This window comes from Thunnus albacares, chromosome 1, assembly GCF_914725855.1.
Source record: "Thunnus albacares chromosome 1, fThuAlb1.1, whole genome shotgun sequence".
Lineage (NCBI taxonomy): Eukaryota > Metazoa > Chordata > Actinopteri > Scombriformes > Scombridae > Thunnus > Thunnus albacares.
The window spans coordinates 40,352,850-40,379,032 of NC_058106.1; the positions used below are offsets into that span (position 1 = coordinate 40,352,850).

At 41.4% G+C, this 26,183-nt stretch overlaps 1 protein-coding gene and 2 long non-coding RNA genes across 3 annotated transcripts in view; 1 reads left to right on the forward strand and 2 right to left on the reverse strand.

Moving 5' to 3' along the window:
• The window catches only part of LOC122986857 (NLR family CARD domain-containing protein 3-like), a 934,102-nt gene that overhangs the window by 751,410 nt on the left and 156,509 nt on the right, over positions 1–26,183 (forward strand). The gene's annotated exons all lie outside the window — the stretch shown is intronic.
• LOC122987929 lies at positions 7,044–25,421 on the reverse strand. Its single transcript, XR_006404666.1, has 3 exons — positions 25,410–25,421; positions 23,416–23,422; positions 7,044–7,974 (listed from the first exon to the last, which is right to left on the reverse strand). It is a non-coding gene; the product is annotated as an uncharacterized LOC122987929 (long non-coding RNA).
• Positions 10,838–14,448, reverse strand: LOC122987922. Its single transcript, XR_006404664.1, has 2 exons — positions 14,177–14,448; positions 10,838–14,069 (listed from the first exon to the last, which is right to left on the reverse strand). It is a non-coding gene; the product is annotated as an uncharacterized LOC122987922 (long non-coding RNA).

Genomic DNA, 26,183 nt, shown 5'->3' on the forward strand with positions numbered 1-26,183 from the left:
AATTAGCACATTATGATCAGGATTACGGTCCATAAGAGGTCTATAATGCCAGTCCTCGTGCTAACTCATGATCTGTCATCTGCAGCTCAGAACATTTAGTTCAGAGGTTTAAACTGTGTCAGGTCAACGAGTCACTTTGTTTCATAAACCTGGAGTGGAATTTATCAGAGTAGGAACATGTGCTAAAATTCAACAGTTATGCATTTTTGGTTCAACTTTTAGGACGAGATCAGCTTTCTTAACTTCATCAGTCCTCTGCACTGATACTGAGGAGCTGCAGGAGACGTGTTCAGGCAGAAATATTCTGTTTATAGAAAGATTGTTTAGATATAAAAAAACATGCCGTCTCACAAACATTCAGCTTTGATTCTGCCGGAACAACTTCAGCATCAAATAACAGACTCAAACTATAAACACAGTGATGAATATCTCATTTTCATTATAACAGCTCACATATTTTTATAAGAGTTCTTAAAGTTTTTATTTATTTTTTCCAGTAGTTGAGAGGTTCACACGATTACATTTCCCAAAGACTGTGAGGCATTACAGAAATGTTTTCACCTCATGTATGAACAGAATTTAACAGCAGGTTAAGTTGAAGGAGAACTGGACAGTGGAAGAGCAGATGTGGTTGAGTGGGTCTGATTATCCATTTTAATTTGCTTAAAAGGCTGAATTATTTTTTTAACCCATGTGAGTGTCTGTGTTTGCAGTCAATGAAGGCTAAAATTCCTTCATAATCTCATGCTGGCACCATATTTTTGTATATATAACCTTAAAAAGTTAAAACCTATTCTCAAAGTTCTGTCATTTATATCATCTTCCTCATCAGGTCAACCTATGACATGCTCGAGGAATGCTGCTCGCTCTGCAACACTCCCAATGCTCCCAACGCTCCCAATGCAAGCCTCCAGCACATCTTGTCAGGCTGCAAGGCCGCGCTTTCACAGGGACGCTGCAGATGGCACCATGATCAGGTGCTGGAGGAGCCAGACAGGAAAGAGGGGGACGTTCACCGCCAGTGGAACCACATCCATCTTGTCAGGCAGGGCAGAGGAGGAAGAAGCACCGGGCCAAGAGAAACGCCAAGAGTCGATCTCGGCAAGCAGCTCCAGTTCCACCCTAACCCTCTCTGTCCTGACAGCAGTTTGGTCCATCAAGGAAAAAGGTGTGCTCCTCATTCAGCTCTCAGTACCACTGCAGGAGGAGAACCAACAAAGACCAAGTACTCAGAACTGGCTGCTGAGAGTGAAACATGGAGGACTGGTGCTTCCTGGCTGATGATCCTGCAGCTGACCCAACGCAACGCATCATACTCTGAAAACCACGCCCACCTGAGGGGAAAAGAACTGGTGCAATAATGTGTGTCATGTGACCAGCAGCGTGTTCAGGTATATGTGTCATGTGACCGGCAGCGTGTTCGGGTATGTGTGTCATGTGACCAGCAGCGTGTCCATGTATATGTGTCATGTGACCGGCAGCGTGTTCGGGTATATGTGTCATGTGACTAGCAGCCTGTTCAGGTATATGTGTCATGTGACTAGCAGCGTGTTCAGGTATGTGTGTCATGTGACCAGCAGCATGTTCAGGAATATGTGTCATGTGACCAGCAGCGTGTTCAGGTATATGTGTCATGTGACCAGCAGCGTGTTCAGGTATATGTGTCATGTGACTAGCAGCCTGTTCAGGTACATGTGTCATGTGACTAGCAGCGTGTTCATGTATATGTGTCATGTGACTAGCAGCCTGTTCAGGTACATGTGTCATGTGACTAGCAGTGTGTTCAGGTATATGTGTCATGTGACTAGCAGCGTGTTCAGGTATATGTGTCATGTGACTAGCAGCGTGTTCAGGTATATGTGTCATGTGACTAGCAGCCTGTTCAGGTACATGTGTCATGTGACTAGCAGCCTGTTCAGGTACATGTGTCATGTGACTAGCAGCCTGTTCAGGTATATGTGTCATGTGACTAGCAGCGTGTTCAGGTATATGTGTCATGTGACTAGCAGCGTGTTCAGGTATATGTGTCATGTGACCGGCAGCGTGTTCAGGTATATGTGTCATGTGACCAGCAGCGTGTTCGGGTATATGTGTCATGTGACCGGCAGCGTGTTCAGGTATATGTGTCATGTGACCAGCAGCGTGTTCGGGTATATGTGTCATGTGACTAGCAGCCTGTTCAGGTATATGTGTCATGTGACCGGCAGCGTGTTCAGGTATATGTGTCATGTGACTAGCAGCGTGTTCAGGTATATGTGTCATGTGACTAGCAGCGTGTTCAGGTATATGTGTCATGTGACCAGCAGCGTGTTCAGGTATATGTGTCATGTGACCGGCAGCGTGTTCAGGTATATGTGTCATGTGACTAGCAGCGTGTTCAGGTATATGTGTCATGTGACTAGCAGCGTGTTCAGGTATATGTGTCATGTGACCAGCAGCGTGTTCAGGTATATGTGTCATGTGACTAGCAGCGTGTTCAGGTATATGTGTCATGTGACTAGCAGCGTGTTCAGGTATATGTGTCATGTGACCAGCAGCATGTTCGGGTATATGTGTCATGTGACCAGCAGCGCCGCTCTGTCCGCTCTAATGTAAAGTTTACAGGAAATGAGCGGTGGAGAGATTAATGACTCTCTGACAGACCAAACACTCAGCTGGTGGTAGAACTCAGGATAAAAGCCTGAAATCTCCAACAATAACAAGCAGTCAGTACAACCCCCCCCCCCCCCCTTCGATGTCCTCACAGATGCATGCTGGGAGCAGCTGGGAGCAGCTGGGAGCGGAGGTACTAAAATTATTCTGTCTTTCATTAAAAAGAAGGAAATCTCTGGAAACTTTGTGCATTTCTTCCTTTTCTCTTGATCAGTTCTACTCCAAAAATCTCAAATCTTCAGCTCATATTCATCACTTGTTGTTGCTTTAATACAGAAGTTCATGTATTTTTTCACGGTTTTTATCTGCTGTCACATCTGTAAATTCGATTATTTTCGTTATCAGTTAATCTGCTGATTATTTTCTTAATTAATCGGTGAATCAGTTGGAAAAACCTCCGTCGTTATCAAATGTCAGATCCTACTTTAATAAGCAGCAAATTCTCTCATTTAAGAATAAATGTTAAAAAGGTAAAAGGAGGAAGGTGAAGCAGTGACTGAAACGGACACATCAGACCTGAAAAAACCTGAACGTGTCCTTTAATTTACTGAACTAAAGACGCCGTCGTTCCTCAACCTGAAAGAGCTGCGAGAGTTTCAGTTTCTAGGAGTCGATGTTGACGGGAAACAAGAGGAATCTGCTGTCAGTGAAATGAGACTCTGCAGATACGTTTAATAAAACTGTTTCTTCACTGAGACGAAAAACAAAAGAAATCAAAGTAACAAGATTTGTTTCCAACGAGCCACCAGAATCTATTGAACTGCAGGAGGTGAAGAGATGTTTTACATTTTATTTCACTGATGTGAATCTGACACTAAAGTGAACATATGAATAACTGCTATAAGAAAATAGATTTTATATCAACCTGCAGGTAAAATGCAGCTCTGAGCTGCTTTACATCTCAAAATCTTCTACTTGTATTATTTTTTCATTCAACTCTTGAACTTATGGCTCAATAAAATAGACGTATTAGACTAGTTAAGATCAGCTGTTACTGACAGTAATAAAGTTCACATGTCTGAGCAACAATCTAACAAAACATTAAATCTGCAATTTAAATATGATGTTAGTTTTGTCCAGTGAACACGTATAACTATATATAATATAATATACCGGCTGCTTTAGTCTCTGCAGGATGCAGACGAACATCTTCCAAACTTCTCTCTCACTTTTTATCATAATAAACCTCATTTTGCAAACAAATCTGGCGACTCTGAGCTTTGACTTTTGACATTATGAGAAGTTATAAGATCATTTGAGAGTTCAGCAACACTTGCACGTCCCTCCTGTCCAACATAAACCCGTGCAAATATGTTTCATATTACTAGAATACAAACATTATTGTAGGAGACATGCTGGAGGGAGACGAGAGGGAAAGATGATGATGATGAAGATGTTTATACTGACATTTAGAGCAGCAGGTCATCTGAGGTCAGACTGCTGGAGCTTCACACAGATGTTTAAATGACTGTGTGGACACACTGTGGATTTTGGCCTCCATCACTGGAATGATTACAGCGAGGAAAACCTCTTTCACTGCTCATATGGACACCTGACTGCTGGTTTAACACACTGGGAACACTGGGAACACTGGGAACTGGTCCTGTAACCTGTCTTTAGAGGGTTTTGTCTGAATTAAGGACATGTTTCTGTATTTCATGTTATTTACAGATCAGGTTGATGTGAAGTTTGGATTTTCTCCTCCAGACTCTGACAAAGCTCTTCATCATCACATGACTTGTTTTGTGACTGTTTTGAATGTAGTGAAGTGATAATTTGACGGCAGCTCTGCTCTGACACTGTGTCTCTGTCTGAACAACAACAGGTGTCTGGTCCTGGTAATCCTGCCCTCCCAGCTCTGCACCGGGACAAAGGCTGGATTTGTTTCGTTCGGCTCTCCGCCCACACAGCCGCGCTGAGGACGGGGGGTTCAGTTCGCCCAGAACACCGTGTTCTGGAAATCTGTGTCACATTCTCTGCTGCAGCGTAAATAATGGAGAGCCGCCAACAGAGCTGATACCTCAGAGCAGCGCGAGGACACCAGCAAGAACAGCTTACAACCGTGATCACTGCAGAGCTGCAGAAACACAGAATTCATCCCAGAACCTCCACTAAACACGTCCTTTATTCATTCAACATGTGAGAACATGACAGGAGCTTTTAACTCCTCAGCTCAGAAACCAAAGAATATTTTATGTTTGTAAGGGATCATTTTGTGCAGATTTACAGCGTTTTAATTTCATCTTATAGAGTTTGTTTTAATTCAAACATCTCATTTAATTGAAAGGATTAAAACAAATCCAAAGTGACTTTTTCTCTTTAATGTTAAACAGCCTCTAAATTAATCCTTAAACTGAGAAATATGAGGTTTAATATATATATATATATGTATATGTATATGTATATACATATAATATATATATATATATATATGTATATACACACACACACACACACACACACACACACACACATATATATATATATATATACACACACACACACACACACATATATATGTATCACATATATATGAACTGGTGGAAACACAAAAATTAGGATTTCATTTTCATGTTTATATGCTAAGCAGCAAAGCTCAGTAAAGACTGTTATGCTGCAACAAGTTTCCTTTAAGTATTCAACCTCAAACAAGGTCTGCATTGTTGTTTTTGTGGCTTAATCGTAATCTAAATTTTAACCTCAGGATCTTTTTTATGGCAACACATGAGAGTAGAGTTTACGTGTTGTGCTTCTCCCCCGCAGGGAGACACTGTTGGTATGTGTCAGCAAGCATATATATATATATATATCTACAAGCTTTAATGAGACGATATTGTGTCCAGATTTCAGAATATTTAATCAGTTCTTCATTACAGACTCTGAACTTTCTCTGAAGAGATTTTAATGAACTGAAGACAGATTTATGTAAACATTAAATTGTTTAAAGTATCTTATTACACTTAATATTTACTCACTGTGTATTCTGTATTTAGACATTATCTGCTTTATCTGATAAAGTCCGTCAGGTTTTCTGTGGTTTTAATGTAATTAAATTTAAAATTATAAATAAAACTGATTTGTCTGCGTTGACGCTGAACGCCGCCCAGAGATGATAAGAGAGCCGACAGTGAGAAGCGTCTGCCGCCATGTTTGGTCTCTCCAGCAGCTTCAGGGACGTTTCAGTCACATGTTTCCTGTATGACATCATTTATTCACTAAATCTGTCTCATTTTGCTTTTATCCAAACGTCAACTTTTACACCTCATCCAAGCTAAAATCTTTTTTTTTTTTTTGCAATATTCTGATTTTTTCCGAATTTCCAGTATTTCCACTCATTCATAGATTGAAAAAGTGCATAAAAAATGGTGGATAGAAACACTACTGAGCAGGTTCTTCTTCTTCATGAGGAATTCCAGCAGACTAGACGTCTCTCAAAGGTTTGTTGACATTTCCAATCGTTCTTTTTTTTTAACAAGATATCATCAAAGTTGTTGTAAACGAAGAGAAACCTCCTGAGAGCTGCATGAACCCGGTCCCGGTCTCCACAGACTCTGTCCTCCTTCAGGAACTTTAACCAGAGTCCAAACACGACCAGAAGACTGTTCATAACGCTGATAATGACGTAGCAAGATCCAACATTTCACTGATACGTTCATTAACAATATTTTCTCATTATATCGTGAAAACCTGATTCAGCAGCGTGTTTCTAGAAAAATGTGTTTCTGTTGCAATTGAGTTAAACCTACAATATATATAATATACATATAATATATATAAATATATATATATATATATATTTGCCACTAGTTTCCATCAGAAACAGTAGAGAACATTAACTCTGACTCATCATCGTTAAGCTGAGATGTTGAACTTGTTAGCAAACGGCTAACAAGTTCAACATCCAGCAGTTACGGAGCAACATGATCGTTCATGTGGAGTCGTGTTTCTCTTTTAGCTCTGGTTTACTCTCCACCAACTCCTGAGGGAAATATCACAGGTGCTTCCCTCTTCTTACACGCCACAGACTGTAAAAAACATCTATTTATCTATTTAAAGTGCACAATTCCTGAATGAATACAATAAAAGTACTTTTAAGCAAGAAAATAAATGACATGACTCTCTCCTGAGGGAAATATCTGGCTCTTTAGCTGCTAAATGCTCCACTATGTTCACCAGCTAGTCTACAGCTAACTGTTAGCAGGTAGTGTTCAGCGGCTTTTTACAGCTTTGTCTCTCTGAAAACGACACTATGAGACGCTGAGAGTGAACCAGAACAGTAAAGTTGCAGCCGGACAGATAAACAATGAGCTGAAACTCACTATAAAGCTCCGTAAAGCCGAGAGGAGCTGCAGAGTCTCTGTAGCTTCATCACCAACACATCACACACTGACTTTATCTAACACTGAACCTAAACTCAGTTCTAATATTAAACCAAGTCTTCACCCTAAAATATAATAACTTAAGTTGTGCAGATTTTCGGGAGGCGAGTCCCCACAACATGAGTAATGAAAGTTCACACACTCTGTAATAGAAACAGGTGTCTGCAGAAACACACTTTAAACTCCTTCTCTCTGGATTCCAGCATCGCTCTGTTGAGTGTTCATGTTACTCTCACCTCCCTTCACTGAGCCCCCCTCCTTGTGTAAATGGAGACCGAGGTAAAGAACACAGTGACAGGAATTTGGCTCTCTGAGCTCCAGTAGGTGTGTGAACGGACTGTTCTGCTCGGCTCTTCACACTCTGTCAGACAGAAACACGACTCTGCTTCATACGCTCGTTTACAAGAGAATATAAACACACATTACAAATGTCTTTGCAAAAAACTCTTTTTCAAAATGGAATATATCATCTTAAAGATCAACATGTGAAAAGGCTGAATCTCCATTTAAAGACGTGTAACCAGTAAACCAGTAAACCAGTAAAGTGATGTGTTGGATGATCAGGGTGATGTCGGAGCCTCCTGTGCTGTAAATTACTACCTTCTATCTTGAAACTGGCGGCTGCAGAGCGAGCAGCGCTGAGGCGGTTACTACTCGTTACTACGTCACACCAGAAAGTCCAATCAGATCAGCAGGAAGCTTCATCATGAGCCCGCCGCCGCCGCCGCCGCCCAGCGCTACGCCGAGTGTTTACGTAACGTCTGTAGTCGCAGTTTGCATCACAGCCGGATGACGAGCGAAGCAGCACACTGGAAGTGTTGCTGGTTGCTCAGCAGATAAAAAGTCTTTCCAGCCTTCCAGAGGACGGACGTTTACATCAGGAACGACTGAAATTCATTTCTGGAGACGATCTTCTCTCCGTTATCAGCGACCGGTTGTTTGTCTGCTGAACGACACTCAGCTGCAGGATTTTCTACTGTTTCATCTTCAGTCTGTGATGAAGTTTTAAAACATGGTTTCTTTCTGTTCCTCAGCTAAAGGAACATAATATATCTGAGCTAAAGCTAAGCTAACGTTTGAAAAACAGACTTTGACTTTGTGAGGAAACTTGGACTCGATCTCACCGTCCTGAAACTTCCTGTTGAGTCTCAGCTGAGCAGCAGCAGCTTCATAGACGCTATATACTGTCTGCAGACATTACTGCAGGTAAACATGCTGCTGCTTTCATTAGGGCCTGCTCTGATTGGCTGGGGGTGAAGGTGGGGGCCACACCTCCAGCCAATCAGAGCAGCAGCTCATTAATAATGCAGATTTGATGTAAATATCATCAGAAACAGTCTGCTGGAGGACAGAGAGGAATCTGGCTGGAAGGAAAGATGGATTTAGAGAAATATAAACAACTTTTGGTGAATAAAATGTTTAAAATAGACTCAGTGTTTATAATAATGAGTCAAAAGGGCAGAATACACATCTTTAAAACAAACAAAAAAGAACACATCACGTGATGTACATGTACTATTATTACATGCTAAACTGTAAACCTAGCTTTTTCCGAACACACTATATTAGTGTGTACAAGTACAAACTTCTCAGTAGATTATGTTTACATGTGTTTGTTAAATCTAAATCTATCAGGTGAGTTTTGTGTCACACCTGCTGTAAGCACTAGCAGTGATGGGAAGTTTGAATGTTTGTTGTCTCAGTAAACTCGGGTCCAGACATCTAAATTTTGAATTTTCCAGTAGAGTGTTTGCGCAGCTTTCAGGCCACCAGAGCCTGAATCGGTCTTTCAGCCACAGCTGCTTCAAACTAAATGTTGTCACACAGATTCTCCGTAACAAACAAACCTGCAACGTCCAGTCTGCGTCTCGCTCAGCTTCGCTTCCTGTCGACTGTCTCCACTACAATAAAGGCTTCAAACGCCCCAAAAATCTTAAAACAAACAAAAAACTTTATCACACAGAACTGATGGAGTTTCCAATACAGTTTAGTGGTGGAAAAAGTATTCAGATACTTTACTGCAGTAAAAGTACATAAGTATTATGAGCTTGATGTAGTTAAAGTATTGCAGTAAAAGTAGTGGTTTGGTCCCTCTGACTGATATATTATTATATATGACATCATTAGATTATTAATAGTGAAGCATCAGTGTTAGAGCAGCATGTTACTGTTGTAGCTGCTGGAGGTGGAGCTAGTTTACACTACTTTATATACAGTTAGCTAGTTTAGTCCAGTGGTTCCCAACCTAGGGGTCGGGCCCCTCCAAAGGGTCAGCAGATAAATCTGAGGGGTGGTGAGATGATTAATGGGAGAGGAAAGAAGAAGAAACAAAGTTCTGATACACAAATCTGTTTTCAGTTTTTGGACTTTTTCTCTAATCTTTGATTTTTGCTGAAATATTGGATCATTTGAACATTTATTGAAATGAAAGCATGTGAGAAGTTTAGAGGGAAAAATCACTATTTGGTGGAGCTGTTAACAACTCATAGACATGTGAAATGTGACCCCGACTACACACTGCTTTTTGTAAGACGTCAAAAGACAAAAAGGTTGGAAACCACTGGTTTCATCTTTAACAATGTGTTGTATTTTAAAAGCTTGTTATATTATCCATTGTGTCAAATCTTCATCTGAAAAGTAACTAAAGCTGTCAAATAAATGTAGTGGAGTAGAAAGTACAATATTTCCCTCTGACATGTAGAAAGTAGCATCACATGGAAATACTCAAGTAAAGTACAAGTACCTCAAAACTGTACTTGAGTAAATGTACTTAGTTACTTTCCACCATCGATACAGTTTAAGGTTGTAATGCTTCCATTTCTGTTGCTGATAGCTCTTCTGATAACATAAAACTGTTTTAGTTTAACAATGTTATAGATTGTTTCCCGGTGGGACAAAGTTAAGCAAAGTGTTTCACTGCTTTACACACTTGAGACTAACAGCTGCTGATGTGGAGAAGAGCAGAGAGAAGAAAGTCTGCTCTTTTCCCAACGTCTTGTAATGCTAAATATTTTCTCTCACAAAGAGTCCAGTGAGGTTGCAACAATGTTGCAATGTTGGGTAACAGAAACACTGCCTTTGCCCTTGAGCCAGGCAAAACGTCTCCACTGGGATGAACGAGGAACAGTTTAATCACTGTTGTCCTGTTCTACAGCGGAGCTTTATTGTCTGTTTTTGGGACAAAGTTCTGCTCTATAAAACTCTTTATGACCCAAACGACGCCATAAAGAGAATGAGTTTTATTAAAAGGAGTCGTTACATGCATCATTTAAACAGAAACCATCAGAGTAAGAGCAGAGCCTGAAACCTGCTGCTGCTCTTATCATTCTCTCTCTGCTGTTTCTCATTTTCTCCGCTGTTAAAAAATCTCCTTTATGACTCTGTTAGAGGTCAGAGACTCAGACTGTAAATGTAGATGTTCCAGTTGAGTCGAGTGAGAGTCCAAACTAGGGATTTGAGGATTTGATTAAAACATTGATGAAGCAGGGCTTTGTCCCGTGACATATATGTTTCTCCAAAGTGCTGTTTTTATTGCAGAAGTCTTGTTTGAAAGCTGCAGGAGACTTTAGAAACTTTAAAGAGTTTAAAAAAACTTATAAAACAAAATAAAAATGACCAGAGTGTCATTTGTTTGTCTTCTCTCACGGCCATCGGGTCCTGTCGCTGGTTGAAAACTGAAGGCCATGTCAATAATTTATATGACCTCCAGATAACATACAAAAACAAAAATGCTCATGGCTGAGGTTGCCATAGCGACAGGCAGGTTAACCCTGGAGACAGCAGTGAAGGTAACACAGGAAACCTCACAGAGTTTACACAGAAAATACAGCAGAGCAGCCGCTTTAATAAAATTAAGATCATTTATGGACGGCAACAAAACCATTTGTGTACAGCTGGAACGCTTAAAAAACACGTGAAGGCAACAAATACAGCAACCTCTGCCAAATGCAAATGGGATCCGAGGCCAGGTTGAAAACCAGAGTGCCGTTGGGCCCAATGGAGTCAGAGCAGGAAGAAAGGACAGATGGGGAAGAAAGGGATGCCGATGACTCCCAAGGTTGAACCTTGTAGCAGGCCCACAGGACCAAGGGCCTGAAGGGCCCAGGACCAAGGAACAGGATCAAGTGGCCAAAGTCAAGTGAAGCTAAAGAGTGGAGAAAGTTGGATGAAAACTTGAGCGAACTGCTGCAGAGAACCCTGCATGACCCAGTGGAAGCAAAGCTAAACCTGTTCAGGGAAATCCTGTATGAAGAATGCAGCAGCAGGTGTGGCGAGGTGACCTTCAGGAAGGCAGTAGTAAGGACAAAGGGGAGGAGGGAGAAAGAAACCGATGGTCTGGTGGCGAGCAGAAGGCAGCTCCGCAAATGCTGGAGGAAAGCAGAGGAGTCAGAAAAAAGGGTCTGAAAGTCCTTTGGGATGAGATCAGAGGAAGGCTTATTAACCTGTGGATCGCTGGAGGTCTCCAAGGAAGAGCTAGAGGAAAACATCCACACTAAATACAGCAACCCTGCAAGGAACGAGCCTCTGGGTCCACCAGGTCACGTGTCTAAACCTGCAGAACCATCTGCTCTGTTTGACACATCAAGTGTCACGTACAAGTTATGTAAGAACTGCCCAAGAGAGTTGAAGCTCCTATGGGCCCTCATGATCATTGCCTGGACCAAGCTGAGCATCCCATCGGAGTGGCAAAGGGCAGTGGCAGTCTCCATTCCCAATGAGCAGAACTCCAAGACAACCAGTGTTGAGGTGAAGACTTTCTTCTCTGTGGCAAGAAGGATTACAACCTACTTGATGGAGAATGGCTATATCGACACCAGCTGCCAGAAGGCCGGGGTCCCAGGTTTCCCGGGTTGAAATGGGATGTTCCATCACCCTCATCCTCTTCATAGCAGCATTTGAAGTCATCCTTATTGAAGCAGGTGGTTGGTGGAGTCCAGCCTCCTGTCCCCCAATAAGGAGCTGTATGGATGACGTCACCTCCCTGCTGCAAACTGCAACATGCACGTCCAGGCTCCCGAAGAAGCTGGATGTGCTGATTTGTGTTTACTGGGTAGCGTTTTCGATATACATTCCAGATGTTACACACATTTTTCTTCATCACATAGGATTAGAAAAATCTGTGCTCCTCACAAAATCCCTCCCATCATCCAACACTCCCCACTTCAGTCTCTCAGGTCTATGCAGATAGAAGAAGTAAACAGGTCTATGCATGGAAATATACAAGAGGGGGGGGGGGGTCCTCAACCACCACCTCACCTGACCTTTGGATTAAGTCAAGAAACAGCAACCTGCACTAGTCTAGATCAGTTAGATATATGATCGGGTGGATCAGAACAGGAAATGATTATTAGAAGAATGACTATCTCATATTTAAAATGTTTTACTGCTCCAGCTGAGAAACAGCCTCAGTGAACCTGGTCTGCTGAGCTCAGAGCTGCACTGATCTGAGCCAGTCTGGTGAAGCAGGGTCTCTTGTTGGTGATGAGATTTAAGAGATTGATTTTAGATCAATTAGAACATGTTGGCAACCCTTTAAAATGTAAAATTATGTTATATTTCTAGATTTCAGCATTAAGGTACATACATTCATGATTTTCCCCTCATCCCCGTAACCATAGTAACTCGTTATCACTGCTGCCTGCGTGTACATAGCCATAGAAATGTAGATGCCTCATTGGCCGCCGCTGTATGTCACCACTATGCGTCTGCATGTCCACCATATTGTGGCGGTCAAGATCTGTTGGTAAACAAATACAAGAGATGCAGACTTCACTACAAAATCAACTGAAACTTGCTTAATTCTGAACCAATTTTCATGAAATTTGGTTTGTTATAAACGTCAGGAATTGAACATGATACTGATTACTTGTTGGAGTTAAATTCAGTTCCTGGGGATGAATCTAATCAGCTCTATGTCAAAACATTAACCTCCTGAATAACAACAACTTCCACTGGAACACGCAGACTCTGATCTATGAACAGGTAACATCACGAGTAAATTATTTAGCATTTACTTTTATGAGTTTCTCCAAAAATGTAGATTTCTATATCTGTTATATTGTTATAAAGCCTCCTGGTTGCTTGTCATTGTATTAATGAGTCCAGTTCAGTTCTACTTCATCAGGCAGCTGCCATTACACAATGTCACAAATATCATCCTCATCTTCATTAATTCACTTTAGACACTATAATATAATAATACAATACAATAATAATAGTAATACAATACTACATACAATGTAGTGCATCAAGTGTTTGAGACCAGTGTTCAGATATACAGTTCAGTCATATGTAAACATTAATAATTAGGCTCTGCAGCTCGGTAAGAGTCAAAGTCGTTTCCATCTCACACTTTTCAACAACATATGAACATGTTTGTTTTAAGGATTAATATCCCTGAACAGTTTTACTCAGCTTCTTTCTCAAGCTGCCACTTTGTAATTGCAGAGTGTGAAGTTTGGAAATGTGGTGTTGCTTCAACTTGTGGAAGTTGCCGACAGCTGATGACAGGATGCAAAAGTGATGATTGTCAATGCCGTCCTGAGTCTCGATAATATGATCACTAAGACTGAACACATCCTCTGGAGCTATGTGGGACCATCATGTGGTTGATGAGGGAAACGCTGCATTGATGAGCTGCTGATGAAATGTTTGTGGTTTATTGAATGCAGCGCTCTGCTGAGCGGATCACCCTGACAGTTGTTCTCAGGTGGTAACTTTCAGAAAATGAAAAACTGTTTGTGCACACATTGCATCAAAGCAGCTTCAGCACCTGTCGAACAACAAACCCTCCTATATACACCAGCGCATTCTCTGTCAGACCTCAGTGTGTCGGCAGATAACTGTGGTCCAGGATCACACTACAGACATCCTAAAATGAAGAGGAGGCAGTATCAGAGTCATCAGCGACACTACAGCAGACAAGGAGACGTCTCATCCTGGACCGTCACGCTGTTCCCCGGAGAAACGCCACACGGACCATCAGACAGCAGAAAATGTTCTGGAACTGAACCAAACTCAGGTTGTTGTTCCACCCACCTGTAATTTGCACATCGAGTGACATTATAGTTCTGTATTCTATCATCTAGTGAATTTTTCCCTAATGGTTATAACATAGCATTGTGTATTGAATATGTAATTCCTACCTAATTGAACAGGAGCTGTAAAAGGTCCTGGCTGGAGCTCTATGTGCAGACATAACACCGTGGAGTCATGGAGGTTGACGTGTTGATGTTAATGATGAAGCCAGTCACTGATGTAAAAGCTGAAAAGAAATCAGATTGAAACGGTAAAAATTGGCAATAATGTAAATACTTCTGTCACCATTACCTCAGCTGAACTTGAGTTCAGCTTTGTTAATTGTTACATCTAAAACTAAAGGATGCAGCTTACTGCATATGTAATTATTTGTAATTTTAACAAGTTACATCTGAAACAATTAAACTTTTTTATTCATCAAATCAAATTTCCACATCACTTGTTCTCAATGAGAGGGGGTGGCTTATCCTCAGGGCCATTAGGTTAAAATATTTTAATTTAAAATGTGATTGTGACTATAAATTTATACAGAAAAAGGGTTGAGAAAAAATAACCCTGCTCAAAACAATGTTTTAGTAATAACCAAAAAAACTGTGCTACTGCAAAGGTTCAACTTCATATGATACACACACACCTCTGATTTTTCTGGGAATATAAAAAGATAAAAGGCAACACATGCAACAAACTTTATAGAACTGAACATCAAACAGCAAAACCTTTAAAGAGAAAGTAATACTAAAAGGAAAGCATGGCTTAAGGCCAGTGAGAGATGAGTCAGAATGTCTGTACAGTTACACAAATATGCAATATTTTAAATTAATAAATTTGCTGATATTACAAATGAAAATCAACTGTTGCTCTATGTTTACTAACTTCAGTTTTATGAGTGAAGCTAAAGTGCATAAGAAAGGAAAGCATAAGAAATGGAGTTGCCATTTTGTTTGATGATTCCCTCCAATGCAAACAGATGTCTTATGGAAATTGTGAGTCTTTTGAATCTTTTGTTGCTCTTCAGCTGAATTCCTCTTCTCGAGCTGTATTTCTAAATATCTACAGGCCACCTAAATACTGTTCAACCTTTTTTGATGACTTTGCTGAACTGCTGTCTATTGTCTGTGTTGACTGTGTAGTTATTGTTGGTGATTTTAGCCTCCATGTTGACAACCCCCAGGACAGAGGAGCTAAAGAACTGCTATGTTCTTGATAACTATGGACTGACTCAGCATGTGACGGAGCCCACATGCAACAAGGGGCACAATCTGGACTTAATCATCTCTAATGGTCTGAACATTTCAAAGGTTGTGGTGGCTGATGTTGTTCTCTCTGATCATTCCTGTGTTTTCTTTGAGAGTTTTATCTCCATGCACACAACTGTTCAAACAGAGGTAATCACAAAACGGTATATCACTGAAAATACCAGTGAAATATTTATTCAGGCCTTCTCTTCCACATCCGCCCTCTCTTGGGTCTCAGTCAATGAGCTTCTAGATGATTTCAGTTCTAAAATTACAAATGTTATCGATGCCGTTGCACCCACTATAGTGAAGGTTGTCTCTGGTAAGAAAAGATCTCCATGGAGAAACGCCAAAAAGCTGAACGCAGGTGGCAAAAAACAAATCTCCACCTTCATTATGACATCTATAAAGAGAGACTTCACATCTATAATTTGGAACTGAGAAATGCAAGGTGGTCCTTCTTCTCTGACATCATTGCCAAAAATAATAATAATGCAGGTGCCTTATTTGCTGCTGTCGACAGGCTAACAAACCCTCCTGTGTCAGTAGCCCCTGAACTTCTTTCCACCAGGGCCTTCAATGAATTTGCCTCCTTCACTGACAAAATTCAGAAGATTAGACAAGCTGTCAGCGCCTCCATATCAGGTGCAGGATATGTGTTGTCCCTGTGTCCACTTTAAAATCAATTCAAGTATTATGACACAATTTTATCCAATCAACCTTAAAAACCTGGAGGACAGTATACAACATCTGAAATCCTCCTCCTGCTGTCTCTTGCATGGCCTCAGATCTTCTACAGATTGTCAACACATCTCTTCTTTTAGGTGTCTTCCCACAGGCCCTGAAAACCGCCGTCATCAAGCCTCTTAAAAAAGAACAATCTAGACACATCACTAATGAGCAACTATAGGTCCATTGGCTCTAAACAACTGTTTTGATTTCTTCCAGTCAGGATTTCGACCACATCACAGCAGTGAGACTGCTCTTGTTAAGGTCTTCAATGACATACACTTAAACACTGACAATGGCAGAATTACAGCATTAGTATTACTGGATCTCAGTGCCGCCTTTGACATGGTCGACCACAACATAGAACTAGACAGACTGGAAAACTGGGTGGGACTTTCTGGCACAGTACTGAACTGGTTTGAATCCTACTTAAAGGACGGGGACTACTTTGTGTCTGTAGGTAATTACACATCTGAGGGGACAAAAATGACATGCGGAGTTCCCCAAGGCTCCATTCTGGGGCCTCTTCTGTCCAACATCTACATGCTCCCACTGGCTCAGATTATGGAAAACAACAAAATATGTTACCACAGTTATGCAGACGACACACAAATTTACATAACCGTATCACCAGGGGACTCTGGTCCAATACAAGCACTGAGTAAGAGCATTGAACAAATCAATGATTGGATGTGCCAGAATTTTCTTCAATTAAACAAAGATAAAACTGAAGTAATTGTTTTAGGAGGAAGAACGTTTAAAAGTCAGCACTCAGCTTCAATCAATAATGTTAAAAACCACAAACCAAGCCAGAAATCTTGGTGTCGTCATGGACTCAGACCTGAGTTTCAACAGCCGCATTAAGGCAAATACAGAGTCAGCCTACTATCACCTGAAGAACAGATCAAGAATTAAAGGACTTATGTCTCAGCAGGATTTGGAAAAACTGGTCCAGCATTTATCTTCAGTAGACTCGACTACTGTAACGCTGTCTTCACAGGTCTCCCTAAAAAATCCATCAGACAGCTGCAGCTGATCCAGACGCTGCTGCTCGAGTCCTCACTAAGACAAGGAAAGTGGATCATATCAGTCCAGTTCTCAGATCTTTATACTGGCTTCCTGTCTGTCAGAGAACTGATTTTAAAATACTGCTGTTGGTTTATAAAGCACTGAATGGTTTCTGATCTGCTGCTACGTTATGAAGCATCCAGACTCTCAGGTGGTCTGGATCAGGTCTGCTTTCTGTCCCCAGAGTCAAAACTAAACATGGAGAAGCAGCGTTCAGTTTTTATGCTCCACATATCTGAACAAACTCCCAGAAAACTGCAACTGCTGCAACTCTCAGTTATTTAAATCACAGCTGAAGACTTTTCTGTTGCCTTTGATTAAATCTAATCAGAGGGTTAATATCTTACACTGCACTGTAACTTTTACTCTCCTGTTTTATCTTATTCTATTTTAGCTTTTATTTCTAATTTAACACTTTTTAATTATATTTAAATGTCTTTTTACATTGCCTTGTGTTGCTTTTATATCCCGTCTTGATGCCTTTTATGTTCTATGTAAAGCACTTTGAATTGCCTTGTTGTTTCAAGAAGTATGAAACAACAACACCTACACCTACCGGGTAGAGCTTCACACTCCATCTAGTGCTCGAGGCTTTGTTGGAGACATAACGGTGCATCTGCTCAAGGAACTGGGACTACAGGGAGCCAGACTGCACAAGGCAACCAGGGAAGTATCGTAGGAGGCGGAGAAATAAAACTTTTGGCTCTAGTTGAGAAGATGGGACGAGGCAAAAGGCGAAAAGTGACTGCCAGAGAAAACGACGGAAAGATTCGTCATGGTACATAAAGCTCAAAGCCTCCCTCAGAACACTCAGGAGGAAAGCTTCCTGATGGCGGCGCTCACCGCGAAAACAAAGAAGCCAGACTGCTGCTGAAGCACTCATCCTCCAAGAAAATTGTGGGGATAATGAAATAACCAGACGCAGCTAAAATAACTTTTTCTGACAACAGAACAAAAAACACTGTATTGATGACATGTCCACTGACCTGGAGGCTGCCTTAAATGAGAAATTACAAAAAAGCAGCAGGTTTGCTCTACAAATAGCAAAGAAATGTTGAGGCACGCAACCAGACAGAACATTTTTTATCTCACCGATTCATCACCTTGTCATGAAGGCAATGACCCTGGATCTTACTGCAGTATTAGAACAAGCTGTCCAGGTTGTCAGTTACGCCAAGTCACGTCCTTTGAAATCAAGGCTGTTGATGAGGTGGAGCATCGTAGTCTCTGCTGCTTACAGACGTATGCTGGCTTTCAAGGGGAAAGGTGTTGTCTTGTGTTTATGAACTGTGAGATGAACTGAAGCAGTTTGCATGGAATGAAAACATTCTCACAGTCACTGACAAACTGAACCGGTTCCAATCCAAACTCTACGGCCAGGCAGAGTGGTGAACAAGAATCTCGATATGTTCCCCTTTATATCAGAGGACCCTGCACACAAGACAGCATTCCTCTTTGACTGCTTGTGAGATATCCATCTTTAACCAACTTCACAAGCAGTGTGCTGTTGCAGTTTCCCGCGTCGTATCTGTGTGAGCTGGCCTTCTCATCCCTGGCATACATGACAACGAACTGACTGTCGCTGGAGTCACCGCATCAACAGACTGTGTGTGCAACAGCAGGCTGTAACATCCCATTAAAATGCTGCGACGTGATGCCAGGCAGCGGATGATGTTCATCTAACGTGCTTCAGTTCCATTAAGTCAGTAAAGACTGATGAGATAGTGAAAATGCTTTTTCTTTCTTCTCTCTTGATTGCTTGACAGTGGTCCTACAAAATGCACGTTAGGTCATGTATATCATACATGTTACAGCAATATTATTTTCACTGTGTCATTTGTAGCTGGACAGGATGCAGGTATTCAGTTCAATTCAGTTTAATTTATATAGCGTCAAATTACAACAAAAGTCATCTCAGGGCACTTTTCCGCTGCTACCTGCATGTTTCAGGTGTCTGAACCTCTGCTGTGGTCCAGCTGTTTTATTATTACTCCTTTGTAGATATTAGTAACATCAGTCATAATACAGTCATTATGGTATTATTGAACCGCTACAGGAATATCTGGTGATGTGATTATTAAACTGCAGCTGATGAGTACTTTCATCACGGATTAATCTGATACTCCTCTTCTTTTCCCAAATCCCAACGGAGGTGTGAGTCAAGTCTGTTTTAGGGGTCTTTCCACATAGAGCAGGTCTAGACTGAACTCTTTAATTTACAGACATCCAACATTCCTTCATGAGCAGCACTTGGCAACAGCAACAGCAGAAAAACTCCCCTTTAACGGGAAGAAACCTCAAGCAGAGGCCGGCTCTTGGTGGGCGGCCATCTGCTTTGACCGGTTGGGTTGATCGATGTGTGAATGGGGCAAAAAAAACCACAATGAAGGGATGCTTTAGCATAACAAAGTTTTGCAACCAGTGATTAACTTGATATAATTCTCTTTTTATCTTTGACCAACATGCGTCTTAAGCTCATGACTCAACCGTTTGTTGATTCTGAGGTAAAGTTTCGATTTGAGATAGCGTCTGAGTCATGTTAGCTGTCAGTATTGCATGAATGCAATTCTCAATCCAACTGGTCAAGACAGATGGCGTCCAGATAGAGTCCGGTGCTGCTTGAGGTTTTTTCCCGTTAAAGGGGAGTTTTTCCTTGCTGCTGTCACCAAGTGTTGCTCGTGGAGGAATGCTGGATCTCTGCAGATTAAAGAGTTCAGTCCAGACCTGCTCTATGTGGAAACAGCCCTGTTATGATTTGGTGCTTTATAAATCAAATTGACTTGAAGCGTATGTCTGTTCTTGTGAATGGGAAACACTAACGTCATGTCGTGTCTGTAATGATGTCAGCCGTTGGGTGTGGGACTCTTACATACTGTACGTTGAATTCTGCAGGGAAATCATAAAGCAGATGGAGAACGAGGGTGAGGTCACAAATTGTTCTTGGTTTCAGCGTCGCCGCATCACAAAAAAAAGGTCATCACTCAGACATACATGCAAACCTCACGTCATTCATAACAAAAACTAGACACATTAAGACCAATGACATCGATAAAACCACCACAGCTTATAAAACCAGCAACATCATATCACACCAGTATCGCACATTGCAGCAGGATATCATATGTCCAGTATGCAACCAACAACTGAACGTTAGTGCACACCATCTATAAACAAAACATTTAATTACTGCTGTTTAAAATGATTCAGAAGGTAAAACGCTCATATTCAGAATGAAGAATGTCGGAGGAATCATTAATTATTACTTTGTTTATCTGTAATCTGGTTTATCAACATCAATTAAAAAATCTTTTTACTCAACTATGTAATATAACATATATATAAGTAATAATCACGTTGTAAAACAATAAAAAAAGCTCATGAGAGACTCTGTGTAACAGCGTAACTGACCTGCTGAGTCTCCGCTCGGCTCTCTGTGTGCAGTCAGACTGCCGTCAGTCCTTCACGCTCTTCCTCATTTTATAAAACTGATCAGATATTTGATTAAATGTCGGCGTCAGCTGATCAAAGCTGCAGATATCAGTGAACATAAACAGACATATCATCAACTCAACCCTAACTCGACTCAATGAGGAAGCTGTGTTTGATCATTCCAGGTTTTTATTTCACTTTATTTTGGAGTTTTTTATGATCTCTGTGCTTATTTTCTTCTCTTTCTGTAAATCACTTCTAACTTTGTTAAGATAATCTCTATATAAATAAAGTTTATTATATTATGTGTAATTATAATAATAAGCAGGAAACTGCTCACAGCTGATGAGTCAGATTCTGGCTCAGAGACCTTCAGAGGTCTGATGTTAACGACAAGAACACGTAATTAATGTCAGACATGTGATTTTACACGTTACAGTGCAGCAGAGTGTGTGTGTGTGTGTGTGAGTGTGTGTGTGTGTGTGTGTGTGTGTGGAGGAGGAGGAAGTTCTGGCTCAGATGGTTTCAGAGTAGTAGAGGGGGTCCACCAGACCTCCCATTCAGTTAAATCTGATCCATGCTGATTGGTCAGGGTCAGGAGGACACGATGTTCCTGCCCCCACCCACACACACACACACACACACACACACACACTAATCCAGTCCTTCCTGGCAGACTGAAATCGTTACTCACACTCACAGAGGTCTGAGTAATTAACGAGAGAAAAGCAGCATGTTCCCACTGATTTGATTATTTAGTTTATGTGTGTGTTTGTGTGTGTGTGTGTGTGTGTGTGTTTGTGAGGTTATTACCGTAATGAGCAGAAGGTAACACAAAGTGTGAGTCCGGGTGAAGAAAAGACTTTTAAGCTCTTAAGTAGAGGAGTGGAGGTGTTTTTATCCCACAACAGGAGGCTGTTTGTGTGAGGAAATAGTCGTTAAATGTGGGAGATTTATGGTAAAACATTTAAACTGCTTTGATAAGATTATTTCTGTTAACAGGTAAAAATAGGTAAGTAATAAGTAATCAGTATTTCTGGCTGCTTCGATCATCTCACACTGGACTGGAGCTGCGGAGAAACATTAAAACTCGTGAAAAGGACAAAATCTGACACGTCAATGTGTTTTCAGCAGGTAGAAGCCAGAAGCCTCCGTAGGGGGCGCCGGAGAGCTGAGAGTCAGGCAGAGATACTTCCTGGGGTCAAAAGAGTTAAAACTCGTCTTCCATCTCAGAGTCAGAAGTCAATCAGATCTGAACACAGACATGAAACACATACTGACATCATTCAGTGTGACTGACACTTCCTGAGGATCATTATCTCTGATGTCCATCACCAGTAAACCTCCATAAATCCACCTGGAAACCAGAGAACAAAGAGAATCCTCTTCAGTATGACGGTAATCAGTGATAGTTGTCTGATCATCATGTTACTGCAGACAGCAGCTGCTAACAGCTGATTCACATGTTTAATGGAGACTACATGACTCAGGTCGTATTCAGATCAGATCAGGTGTTGCATCACCGCTGCAGGTTTGAGCGAAGGTTTGTGGGTATGTTTGTGCTCTAGAACGTAACCGCTGTGAAACAATCAGAAAATGACGTTTCACTGATCTGATTCACCAACTTTCTCGCTACCAGCGCTCCCTCTCTTCATTCACTCTCTAGCTCGCTCGACCACAGCTGCTCTCTCTCTCTCTCTCTCTCTTTCCCTCATCTTTTTTAAAATGAGTCGGGAAGCCGACAGCAAAGTCTAAATTTACTTTTAACGTTATCAAATGAAGGGAATCGTCCTCCCCTCCTCCTGGTACCGTCTTTGTCCTCCCTCATGGCGGCTCTGACCAGTCAGATCGCTGGCTGTGATTGGCCAGCGCAGCGTGATGTCCGGTTGTGTTTCTCCAAAAGTTGACTCTGGATCAACTTTCTCAATGCGGCGCCGCTGTGGCCAAAACCCCCGCAGTCTAAACACACCACCTCCATTCACATGAATGACAGAACGGGAGCTGATTTGGTCTGAATACGGACTAAATGTGAACAGATCAGGTGTAAAACGTGTCTGACAGAGAAGCAGCTTCTGATGTTACAGCAGCACATCTGATCAGCTTTATGGCGTCTTGCCTCTGTTTGTTTCTGTCGTCATGTTGGTTCAAACAGGCCGACATGTTGCTGTTGGCGTGTTTCTGTCTGTGAAATTCGCAAAAACATTTTCACACAGAAGTCAGATTTCACACTGATCTGTTCGTATTCCTCCCTCGCATGCGTTTGTTTCTTTTATTAATAAACAGATTTAAATTGTTTATTTGTGTTTTTCCAAGGCGGCCAACTTCTACATGGAAGAGTAGAAAGCAGAGCCCTGAACTGGTGCAGATATGTGGACGACACATGGGTCAAAGTTAAAAGCAAGGAAGTGCAAACCATCACAGGACACATTAACTGAGAGGACAGTAACATCAAGTTCACATGAGAGGACGTCAGGGACGACTGTGGGACTGTGCTGTACACACTGAAGAGGACACGAGCCTCCATATTGGAGAATACAGGAACCTCACAGACCAGTACTAACTCTCTGACTGTCACCACCCAGCTGATAATGGACCAACAAGTGTCCAGGCCCAAGAGAAGGAGCACAAACACCTGAGGGATGAACTTAAAGCTTGTTGACTCCCAACTGGACCTTTGTGACACCAACACACAGATGCAGATGGTGACGAAAAGAAGAAGAAACGCAACGTCGTCATTCTCTACGTGTCTGAGAAACTCAGGAGGATTTTCAACAAACGCCACAACCCTGTGTTTTCAAACCCAGCAACACACTGAGACAGAAACTGGTTCACCTGAAAGTCCTCACACCCAAACACAAGAAAAACCATCTAGTGCAGTGAGGAACGTTCAGACTTGTATATCTGGGAAACTAAACAACCATTAAACAAACGTTTGGCTCAACACAGGAGGGCGACTCGTTCGGTCAACACTCAGCGGTTTACCTGAAAGACTCTTTTGAGGACAACAACATGGAGGACAGATGGTCTGAAGGAGGAGTGAAGGAGGACAATTTACATCAACCATCTCTTCCCAGGAGACCATTCACACCTGGTCTCATGTGACAACAGTAACCACTGGTTCACACCTGGTGACTGTTGTTACAACAGCCAAGTTCAGTCAAGTCAGTTTATTTATAGAGCGCATTTAAAAACTACAGACATGGACCAAAGTGCTTTACAGAGAGATTCAATTATTACAATCAAACAAAAAAACAGGATCAAAATAACAACAGAGACATAAATAAGATAGAAATTCTGATAAAATAACAACACAAACAGCATTACAAAAACAACAAATAAAACACAAATAAAGGCCAGAGTCAGTCACGACTTCATGATGACAACTAAGAGGCTAAAGGCAAGTCTCAAAGCATGTAAAAGCAACACAAGGCAACGTAAAAAGACATTTAAATACAGTTGAAAAGTGTTAAATTAGAAATAAAAACAAGCTAAAATAGAATAAAACAGGAGAGTAAAAGTTACAGTGCAGAGTAAGATATTAACCCTCTAATTAGAAAAGTCTTCAGCTGTGATTTAAAGAACTGAGAGTTGCAGCAGTTGCAGTTTTCTGAGTTTGTTCAGATATGTGGAGCATAAAAACTGAACGCTGCTTCTCCAGGTTTAGTTTTGACTCTGGGGACAGAAAGCAGACCTGATCCAGACCTGATCCAGACCACCTGAGAGTTTGGATGATTCATAACGTAGCAGCAGATCAGAAACCATTCAGTGCTTTATGAACCAACAGCAGTATTTTAAAATCAGTTCTTTGACAGACAGGAAGCCAGTGTAAAGATCTGAGAACTGGACTGATATGATCCACTTTCTTGGTCTTAGTGAGGACTCGAGCGGCAGCATCTGGATCAGCTGCAGCTGTCTGATCTATTTTTTTAGGGAGACCTGTGAAGACGGCGTTACAGTAGTCAAGTCTACTGGTGATAAATGCAGGACCAGTTTTTCCAAATCCTGCTGAGACATACGTTCTTTAATTCTTGATCTGTTCTTCAGGTGATAGTAGTCTGACTTTGTAATTGTCTTAATGTGGCTGTTGAAATTCAGGTCTGAGTCCATGACGACACCAAGATTTCTGGCTTGGTTTGTGGTTTTTAACATCACTGATTGAAGCTGAGTGCTGACTTTTAAACGTTCTTCTTTGGCTCCAAAAACAGTGACGTCAGTTGTGTGTCTGTTTCATTGAAGACAAAAGAGAGGAGATGGGTCTTTAGACGGGTTTTAAAGATATCAATGGAGGAGGAAGATCAAGTCCGAGGCCAACAACTGAGAATCCTCAATCACTTTTGGTTTTTAACTGGGTGCGTGGAATGGAGCACAGTGATTGGTCGGGCAGATCTTAGGGGTCTGGGGGGGATAGAGGATGAGCAGTTCAGAGATGTAACCTGCTGCTGGTCCATGCAGTGCTTTAAAACACATAAAGGCATCTTTAAATTAATTCTTCACTGGTAGCCAGTGATAGAGGTCAGTACTGGGGAGATGTGGTCTCTCTTCTGGGGACTAGTGAGGAGTCTTGATGCTGCATTTTGACCCATCTACAAGTGAGATAAGGCTGACTGACTGATCCCTACATAGAGAGAACTGTGGTTCACTACGTCCACTGTAGGGGACTGGTTGGACTGCACATCATACGCCGCAATTTGTTGAGTCTGTGCAACGGCAATATCAGTTAAACTGATAAAAAATTCAGTTCAGGGCTCCGATGACATTCTGTGCACATCCTCCTTTAGACGAAGGATGTTTGCCTTTTTATAAAAAAGGCATTTTCCACATGAATACACATTATGTCTTTCATAGAACTGGATCTTATCTGCAGTTACACCTACTGTACACATTTTGCAGCATAAACATAGCGATTTTTCCATGTCTGACCCAGGTATAGAGGCACACAGGAGTAATATCTGCAGGAATCAGGAGTAATATCGGCAGGAATCAGGAGTAGTATCGGCAGGAATCAGGAGTAATATCGGCAGGAATCAGGAGTAGTATCGGCAGGAATCAGGAGTAATATCGGCAGGAATCAGGAGTAATATCGGCAGGAATCAGGAGTAGTATCGGCAGGAATCAGGAGTAATATCATCAGGAATCAGGAGTAGTATCGGCAGGAATCAGGACCGCCAAGGTTTCTTTAGAACTGAACTGGTTTCCTGAGCGATGAGTGACGACTGACTCTGTTCCAACATATTAATGTTATCGGATCAGATTTGTTTCATACATTTAATTGGAAGTGAATGAAAAGCCTAAAGTCAAACATTCAATAAAGCTTCAATACTTCTTTACAAAATGTTCTATTTTTCTTTCCCTGATCATGATGAATCTCTTTCTGTCCCTTTGTTGAGTTTTACTGCTGGATTCTTGTTGCTCATCCAAACAACTGAACTGAAACATTCAACATTCATCCTGGTTGGTGAAAATCAAACGTCTTGTATAGTTTTAGTGTTCATTTTGCCTTTGATGTCATTTTTTTGGTTTCACACTATTTTTATTCACTTTCAAAAGATGTTTTTGTTTTCTCGGGAGATTTTGTTCAATTTTTATGGAGCAAATCTAATCCCATAAAATGTGAATCTCACTGTTCTTTGTTTAACTGACAGTAACTCTTCCT